Source organism: Pristiophorus japonicus, unplaced genomic scaffold (genome assembly GCF_044704955.1).
Source record: "Pristiophorus japonicus isolate sPriJap1 unplaced genomic scaffold, sPriJap1.hap1 HAP1_SCAFFOLD_523, whole genome shotgun sequence".
In the NCBI taxonomy this organism is placed as follows: Eukaryota; Metazoa; Chordata; class Chondrichthyes; family Pristiophoridae; genus Pristiophorus; species Pristiophorus japonicus.
The window spans coordinates 33,375-42,551 of NW_027254430.1; the positions used below are offsets into that span (position 1 = coordinate 33,375).

The window sequence follows — 9,177 nt, forward strand, 5'->3', positions numbered from 1 at the left end:
CCCAGGGATTCCCGCCTCTGGCATCGGGAAGACACATTCGGATGGTTTCGGCCGGAGCCCCGCTCCGCTTGGTCGACCTGGAGCCTCTTCCGTCGCCGCCAAGAGGTCGTCGGCTTCGGGTGCTGGGTACCCTCCGTCTGTAACCGCTGCTCGGTTGATCTTCGCCTCCTGGTGGTCGCGATGAGCGGCCTGTGCCTCGGGGGTCTGCAAATGGATCTGCACTTCGACGCCTGGTTCAGCTGAAGGTGGGGGGCTTGCTCAGCCTTTGAGCAAGGGGAGAGGTTGTTCGCCAGAGAAGGTACACAGAGGTCTTCCCAGTTCCATCGAATCTTCCCCATCCACCTTCTACCAAGCAGCATTGGCCCATCGCCTGAAACAATCCACAGAGGTAAATCGTGCACCGCTCCCTCATGGGATACCCTTATGCCCGCACTACCAATAACTGGTCTCAGTTCCTTGGTGTAGGTGCCCAGCTTTGCCTGAATCAGGATCAGCTTGGGTCATTGTGCTCTGTCGCCCCCCCCCACAGCCTCTCGAATGCCTTCTGGCTCATTATTGATTGACCCGCCCCCGTGTCTAGTTCCATGGAGACTGGAGTGCCGTTAGGTCCAACTTTTCACATTATCGGAGGGCTTTTGGTGGTGAAGGTGTGTACCCCATGTACTTCCCCTTCAGCCTCAGGTTGAGTTGCCTCTCCTGCTCGTTCAGCGTGACCCTCGCTGGATCGATGGTCCTCTCCTGACTCTGCCACGTGGTGAGTCACAGACCGTTTGCACATTCGCTGGAGGTGCCCCATTGTTCCACGGCCCTTGCACACACAGGGCTTGAATCGACATTGATGGGCTCGATGGCTGACCCCAGCAGGGCCAACATGGTGCTCATGGATACGCATTCACGGCCCACGGCGGACTCTGAGTCACTCGAGGCCTAGGTCTGGCCTCTGCGGTCATGTGGGCCCTGTCCTGTGCCGCTCTGCCTGCTGAATACATTATTTTATGCACAGTACTTGCCGGTGAGCTTCGAATCTGTTTCGTGTTATCGCTCGTGGATATGAAGGCCTGGGCTGTCGTGATGGCCTTGCTCAGATAGAAACATAGAAACACAGAAAATAGTTGCAGGAGTAGGCCATTCGGCCCTTCGAGCCTGCACCACCATTCAATAAGATCATGGCTGATCATTCACCTCAGTACCCCTTTCCTGCTTTCTCTCCATACCCCTTGATCCCTTTAGCCTTAAGGGCCATAACTAACTCCCTCTTGAATATATCCAATGAATTGGCCTCAACAACTCTCTGCGGCAGGGAATTCCACAGGTTAACAACTCTCTGAGTGAAGAAATTTCTCCTCATCTCAGTCCTAAATGGCCTACCCCTTATCCTTAGATTGTGTCCCCTGGTTCTGGACTTCCCCAACATCGGGAACATTCTTCCCGCATCTAACCTGTCCCGTCCCGTCAGAATCTTATACGTTTCTATGAGATCCCCTCTCATCCTTCTAAACTCCAGTGTATAAAGGCCCAGTTGATCCAGTCTCTCCTCATATATCAGTCCAGCCATCCCGGGAATCAGTCTGGTGAACCTTCGCTGCACTCCCTCAATAGCAAGAATGTCCTTCCTCAGATTAGGAGACCAAAACTGAACACAATATTCCAGGTGAGGCCTCACCAAGGCCCTGTACAACTGCAGTAAGACCTCCCTGCTCCGAAACTCAAATCCCCTCGCTATGTCGGCCAACATAACATTTGTCTTCTTCACCGCCTGCTGTACCTGCATGCCAACTTTCAATGACTGATGTACCATGACACCCAGGTCTCGTTGCACCTCCCCTTTTCCTAATCTGTCACCATTCAGATAATATTCTGCCTTCCTGTTTTTGCCCCCAAAGTGGATAACCTCACATTTATCCACATTATACTGCATCTGCCATGCATTTGCCCACTCACCGAACCTGTCCAAGTCACCCTGCAGCCTCTTAGCATCCTCCTCACAGCTCACACCGCCACCCAGCTTAGTGTCATCTGCAAACTTGGAGATATTACATTCAATTCCTGCATCTAAATCATTGATGTATATTGTAAATAGCTGGGGTCCCAGCACTGAGCCCTGCGGTACCCCACTAGTCACTGCCTCCCATTCCGAAAAGGGCCCGTTTATCCCGGGATCCGGCAGACAGCAGCTTGCGAAGGATGACCTCGTGACTGATTCCGAGCACGAAACCGTTCGGCAACATTTCCCGCAAAGATCCCGCAAAAACCGTACTGCCCCGCAAGGAATCTTCTGGCCCTGGGAGCGCCGGTGGGTGTAAAAGTGATACCTGGCCTTTAAGGTGCTCTCCTTCGGCTTGAGGCGTTCCCACACCAGCACACACAGCTCTGTGTAAGTCTTCTCCTCTGGTTTGACCGGTGCCAGCAGGTTTTTGAGCAGGCCGTATATCGGAGACCCACATACGGTGAGGAGAATCGCCCTGGTCTTGATCGCCCTCTCTCAGCCTCGTCCTGTTCATTGGCGACGTAGTACCGGTCGGGACGCTCAACGAAGGCTTCCCAAATCATCACCCTCAACAAATCCCTCAACAAGACCAACGGCAGCCATTACCGTGTGAAGGTTGGTGATCCGTTACTCGTCGCCAGTGAGTGATGTTCAGAATAAATCCACAGGACTGTATTGCAAGCTCAAACTGTGGTGACCTTGTGCTCTTTATTCAGACTCCAGGGTGGGGAAGCAGTATGGTGAGTCACCTTATATACCTGCTTGTCCCAGGGTGTACAGGTGACCATTGGGTCTCCCACAGGTGTGCCCCCTAGTGGCAAGTCTTACATATTGGTGACGTTTACATGTGTACACAACAATCACGACCCGTTCCACATCTTTTTATTCCTCTCTCACTTTCCCGCTATCTCGCTTTCCCCGTCTCTCACTCGTTCCCCTCTCCCCCTTTCCCCTCCCTCGCCTCACCCTCTTCCCGTCCCAGTCTCTCCCCTTCCGACTCTGCCTTTCCACTCTCCCTCTCCCTCCTCCTTCTCCGTTCCCTTTCCTCCCCACCCTCCTCTCTCTCTCTCTTTTTCCTTTCCTTTCAGATTCTCCCCTTCTCCCTCTCTCCCCTTCCCCTTTCTTTCTCCCCTTCCTCACTCTCTCACTCCGTCCCCTCTCTCTCTCACTCCTTCCCCATCACTCTTCTTAACATCTCTTTCACCTTCCCCCCATCTCTCTCCCCTTCCCTCTCTTTCCCCTTCCCTCTCTCGCTCTTGCCTTCCCCCTCTCTCTCCCATTCCCCTCTCGCTCGCTCCTTCCCCTCTCCCTTTTCATTTTCTCCCCTCCTCTCTCCCTCTCCTTCTCCCTTCCCTAGTCTCCACTCCGCTCCTTCCTCCCTTTCATTCCCTCGCTCTCGCTCTCCCCTTTCCCATCAGACTCTCCCCCTCCTCATCTCTCCCATCCCCCCCCTCTCTCTCACCTTCTCCCTCTCTCTCCCCTTCCCCCGCTCTACCCTCCCGCCTCGAGAGACAGAGTGAGAAGGTGAGAGACAGAAAGAAAGAGATAGAGACAGAGCGACAGAGAGAAAGAGAGACAGAAAGTGAGAGAGAGAGATTGAGAGAGAGAGAGACAGAGAGACAGAGAGATTGGGACAGAGTGTGACTGAGTTGCCTTGGGATGTTTTACTACGTGAAAGACCCGATGTATCGATGTTGAGAGGCGAATATTGAAGAGACGGAGGCAGGAGTCTGGGGGATGAGACACAATCCCGCGATCTCACTTTCTCCATCTCTCTCTCCCCTTTCCCTCTCTCTCTCCCCTTCCCCTCTCTCTCCTTCCGCTCCCTCCCCTCACTCCTCTCTCTCGCTCTTTTGCCTTTCTTTTCAGATTCTCCCCTGCTCCCTCTCTCTCCCCTTCCTTTCTCTCTCCCCTGCCTCCTCCCTCTCTTGACTTCCAATCTCTCTCCCCTCCCCCTCTCGCTCTCTCCCATTCCCATCTGGCTGACTCCTTCCCCCTCTCTCTCCCATTCCCTCTCCCACTCATTCCCCTCTCTCCCTCCTTCTACAACTTCCAAGCACTAATCTCTCTCACAGAGCCGACACAGACACGATGGGCCGAATGGCCCTCCTTGTGTGCTGCAAGATTCTGTCAATGTTCAGGGATGAATCACCGAGAATGATTATTCGGGCCCCACCTCCTTGTTAACAATAGTAAGATGCAAACAGGAGCTGGTGTTACAGGTGGCTCCATAGCTCAGGGGTTAGAGCACTGGTCTTGTAAACCAGGGGTCGTGGGTTCAAATCTCACTGGGGCCTAATCAATTTTGGCTTCTGTTACTGTATTGACCGTCAATTGACGACAGGCCGACACCATCAACAGGAACCACTCACTCCGCACTTTACAATCTGCCCACAGCACTTTCACTTCCCACCCCCAGTCTGTATCCCACCTTTTCCACATCCAGTCTCAGAGACACCGATATATCATCGACTCATAGAAACTTACAGCAGGGAAGGAGACCATTTCGGCCCATCGTGTCTGCACCAGCCGACCAAGAGCTATCTGCTGGGCAGGGCCACATAGTCCGCATGTCCCAGACACGAGACTCCCAAAGCAAGCGCTCTACTCGGAACTCCTTCACGGCAAGCGAGCCAAAGATGGGCAGAGGGAACATTACAGGGGACACCCTCAAAGCCTCTCTGATAAAGTGCAACATCCCCACCGACACCTGGGAGTCCCTGGCCAAAGACCAGTCCGCCCGGAGTGGAGGAAGTGCATCCGGGAGGGCGCTGAGCACCTCGAGTCTCGTCGCCGAGAGCGTGCAGAGACCAAGCGCAGGCAGCGGAAGGAGCGTGCGGCAAACCAGTCCCACCCTCCCCTTCCCTCAACGTCTATCTGTCCCACCTGTGACAGGGACTGTAGTTCCCGTATTGGACTGTTCAGCCACCTCAGGACTCATGTTAAGAGTGGAAGCAAGTCTTCCTCGATGCCGAGGGACTGCCTATGATGATGATATGATCCCAGTCTGATCCCACTTTCCAGCTCTCGGTGCGTAGCCCTGTAGCTTACTGCAATTCAAGTGCACATCCAAGTACCTTTTAAATGTGGTGAGGGTTTCTGCCTCTACCACACTTTCAGGCCGTGAGTTCCAGACCCCCACCACCCTCTGGGTGAAGGAATGGAAGTCTCCCCTCAGCCTCCTCTGTTCCAAAGAAAACAACCCCAGCCGATCCAATCTTTCCTCGTGGCTAAAATTCTCCAGTCCCGCCAACATCCTGGTAAATCTCCTCTGCACCCTCTCCAGTGCAATCACATCCTTCCTGCGATATCCTGATATTTTCGGGAGAAAAAAATCTGGGAAACATAGAAACTTAGAAAATAGGTGCAGGAGTCGGCCATTCGGCCCTTCGAGCCTGCACCACCATTCAATATGATCATGGCTGATCATTCCCTCAGTACCCCTTTCCTGCTTTCTCTCCATACCCTTTAATCCCTTTAGCCGTAAGGGCCATATCTAACTCCCTCTTGAATATATCCAATGAACTGACCTCAACAACTCTCTGCGGCAGGGAATTCCACAGGTGAACAACTCTCTGAGTGAAGAAGTTTCTCCTCATCGCGGTCCTAAATGGCCTACCCCTTATCCTTAGACTGTGACCCCTGGTTCTGGACTTCCCCAACATCGGGAACATTCGTCCAGCATCTAACCTGTCCAGTCCCGTCAGAATCTTATACGTTTCTATGAGATCCCCTCTCATCCTTCTAAACTCCAGTGAATACAGGCCCAGTTTATCCAGTCTCTCCTCATATGTCAGTCCCGCCATCCCGGGAATCAGTCTGGTGAACCTTCACTGCACTCCCTCAATAGCAAAAATGTCCTTCCTCAGATTAGGAGACCAAAACTGAACACAATATTCCAGGTGAGGCCTCACCAAGGCCCTGTACATCTGCAGTAAGACCTCCCTGCTCCTATACTCAAATCCTCTCGCTATGAAGGCCAACATACCATTTGCCTTCTTCACCACCTGCTGTACCTGCATGCCAACTTTCAATGACTGATGTACCATGACACCCAGGTCTCGTTGCACCTCCCCTTTTCCTAATCTGTCACCATTCAGATAATATTCTGCCTTCCTGTTTTTGCCCCCAAAGTGGATAACCTCACATTTATCCACATTATTCTGCATCTGCCATGCATTTGCCCACTCACCTAACCTGTCCAAGTCACCCTGCAGCCTCTTAGCATCCTCCTCACAGCTCACACTGCCACCCAGTTTAGTGTCATCTGCAAACTTGGAGATATTACACTCAATTCCTTCGTCTAAAGCATTGATGTATATTGTAAATAGCTGGGGTCCCAGCACTGAGCCCTGCGGTACCCCACTAGTCACTGCCTCCCATTCCGAAAAGGGCCCGTTTATCCCGGGATCCGGCAGACAGCAGCTTGCGAAGGATGACCTCGTGACCGATTCCGAGCACGAAACCGTTCGGCAACATTTCCCGCAAAGATCCCGCAAAAACCGTACTGCCCCGCAAGGAATCTTCTGGCCCTGGGAGCGCCGGTGGGTGTAAAAGTGATACCTGGCCTTTAAGGTGCTCTCCTTCGGCTTGAGGCGTTCCCACACCAGCACACACAGCTCTGTGTAAGTCTTCTCCTCTGGTTTGACCGGTGCCAGCAGGTTTTTGAGCAGGCCGTATATCGGAGACCCACATACGGTGAGGAGAATCGCCCTGGTCTTGATCGCCCTCTCTCAGCCTCGTCCTGTTCATTGGCGACGTAGTACCGGTCGGGACGCTCAACGAAGGCTTCCCAAATCATCACCCTCAACAAATCCCTCAACAAGACCAACGGCAGCCATTACCGTGTGAAGGTTGGTGATCCGTTACTCGTCGCCAGTGAGTGATGTTCAGAATAAATCCACAGGACTGTATTGCAAGCTCAAACTGTGGTGACCTTGTGCTCTTTATTCAGACTCCAGGGTGGGGAAGCAGTATGGTGAGTCACCTTATATACCTGCTTGTCCCAGGGTGTACAGGTGACCATTGGGTCTCCCACAGGTGTGCCCCCTAGTGGCAAGTCTTACATATTGGTGACGTTTACATGTGTACACAACAATCACGACCCGTTCCACATCTTTTTATTCCTCTCTCACTTTCCCGCTATCTCGCTTTCCCCGTCTCTCACTCATTCCCCTCTCCCCCTTTCCCCTCCCTCGCCTCACCCTCTTCCCGTCCCACTCTCTCCCCTTCCGACTCTGCCTTTCCACTCTCCCTCTCCCTCCTCCTTCTCCGCTCCCTTTCCTCCCCTCCCTCCTCTCTCTCTCCTTTCCCTTTCCTTTCAGATTCTCCCCTTCTCCCTCTCTCCCCTTCCCCTTTCTCTCTTCCCTTCCTCACTCTCTCACTCCTTCCCCTCTCTCTCTCACTCCTTCCCCATCACTCCTCTTAACATCTCTTTCACCTTCCCACCCTCTCTCTCCCCTTCCCTCTCTTTCCCCTCCCCTCTCTCACTCTTGCCTTCCCTCTCTCTCTCCCATTCCCCTCTCGCTCACTCCTTCCCCTCTCCCTTTTCATTTTCTCCACTCCTCTCTCTCTCCCCTCCCTGTCCTTCTCCCTCCCCTCCCCAGTCTCCACTCCCCTCCATCCTCCCTTTCATTCCCTCGCTCTCGCTCTCCCCTTTCCCATCAGACTCTCCCCCTCACCATCTCTCCCATCCTCCCCCTCTCTCCCCTTCTCCCTCTCTCTCCCCTTCCCCCGCTCTAGTCTCCCCGCTCGAGGGACAAAGTGAGAAGGTGAGAGACAGAAAGAAAGAGAGAGAGACAGAGAGAAAGAGAGACAGAGCCAGAGTGTGACTGAGTTGCCTTGGGATGTTTTACTCCGTGAAAGACCCGATATATCGATGTTGAGAAGTGAATATTGAAGAGACGGAGGCAGGAGTCTGGGGGATGAGACACAATCTGAGTGTTTCACTGACCCCTCCTCATTCTTCAAACAGTATTTAGTAAACCAAATATCGTGGGTTCAAATCTCACTGCAACCGACTCAAAATTAGCTCAGTATTTAAATTCACCGTCAATTCACAAAGGCATTGATTATAAATATTAAACAGCTCTGAGATTGACCCTGGAACTACAGGCTCCCCTCACACCTTTCCCTGTCTCTCTGCTTTCCAGATCACGACCCGTTGGACATTTTTTTTTTAACTCCTCTCTCACTTTCCCGCAATCTCACTTTCTCCATCTCTCTCTCCCCTTTCCCTCTCTCTCTCCCCTTCTACTCTCTCTCCTTCCGCTCCCTCCCCTCACTCCTCTCTCTCCCTCTTTTGCCTTTCTTTTCAGATTCTCCCCTGCTCCCTCTCTCTCCCCTTCCTTTCACTCTCCCCTTCCCCTCCCTCCCCTCCCTCCTCTCTCTCCCTCTTTTCCCTTTCTTTTCAGATTCTCTCCTGCTCCCTCCTTCTCTCTTCCCTTCCTTTCTCTCTCCCCTGCCTCCTCTCTCTCTCGACGTCCCATCTTGCTCCCCTCCCCCTCTCGCTCTCTCCCATTATGCTCGCTCCCATTCCCCTCTGGCTGACTCCTTCCCCCTCTCTCTCCCATTCCCTCTCCCACTCATTCCCCTCTCTCCCTCCTTTTACAACTTCCAAGCACGAATCTCTCTCACAGAGCCGACACAGACACGATGGGCCGAATGGCCCTCCTTGTGTGCTGTAAGATTCTGTCAATGTTCAGGGATGAATCACCGAGAATGATTATTCGGGCCCCACCTCCTTGTTAACAATAGTAAGATGCAAACAGGAACTGGTGTTACAGTTGGCTCCATAGCTCAGGGGTTAGAGCACTGGTCTTGTAAACCAGGGGTCGTGGGTGCAAATCTCACTGGGGCCTAATTATAAATATTAAACTGCTCCAAGACTGTTCCTGAAACAACAGGCTCCCCTCGCCTCCTCCTTGTGTCCTTTACACTCTCTCTCCCTGACCCATTCTACATCTTATTCTTGCTTTCCCCGTCTCTCACTCATTTCCCTCTCCCCTCTTGCCCCTCGCTCGCCACACTCTCGATCCCTTCCCCTCTCTCACATTTCTTTCTACATTCTGCCCAATATAAACTAGAAGTGATCCAAAACTCGGCTGCCCCGTGTCCTAACTCGCACCCAGTCCCGCTCACCCATCACCCCCTGTGCTCACTGCCCCGTGTCCTAACTCACACCCAGTCCC

At 53.0% G+C, this 9,177-nt stretch overlaps 2 non-coding genes across 2 annotated transcripts; both read left to right on the forward strand.

Annotated features, from left to right (window-relative positions):
- Positions 1–4,211: 4,211 nt before the first annotated feature.
- trnat-ugu (transfer RNA threonine (anticodon UGU)) lies at positions 4,212–4,284 on the forward strand. Its single transcript has one exon. It is a non-coding gene; the product is annotated as a tRNA-Thr (tRNA).
- Positions 4,285–8,774: 4,490 nt separating this feature from the next.
- On the forward strand, positions 8,775–8,847 carry trnat-ugu (transfer RNA threonine (anticodon UGU)). The gene has a single exon. It is a non-coding gene; the product is annotated as a tRNA-Thr (tRNA).
- Positions 8,848–9,177: the final 330 nt, after the last annotated feature.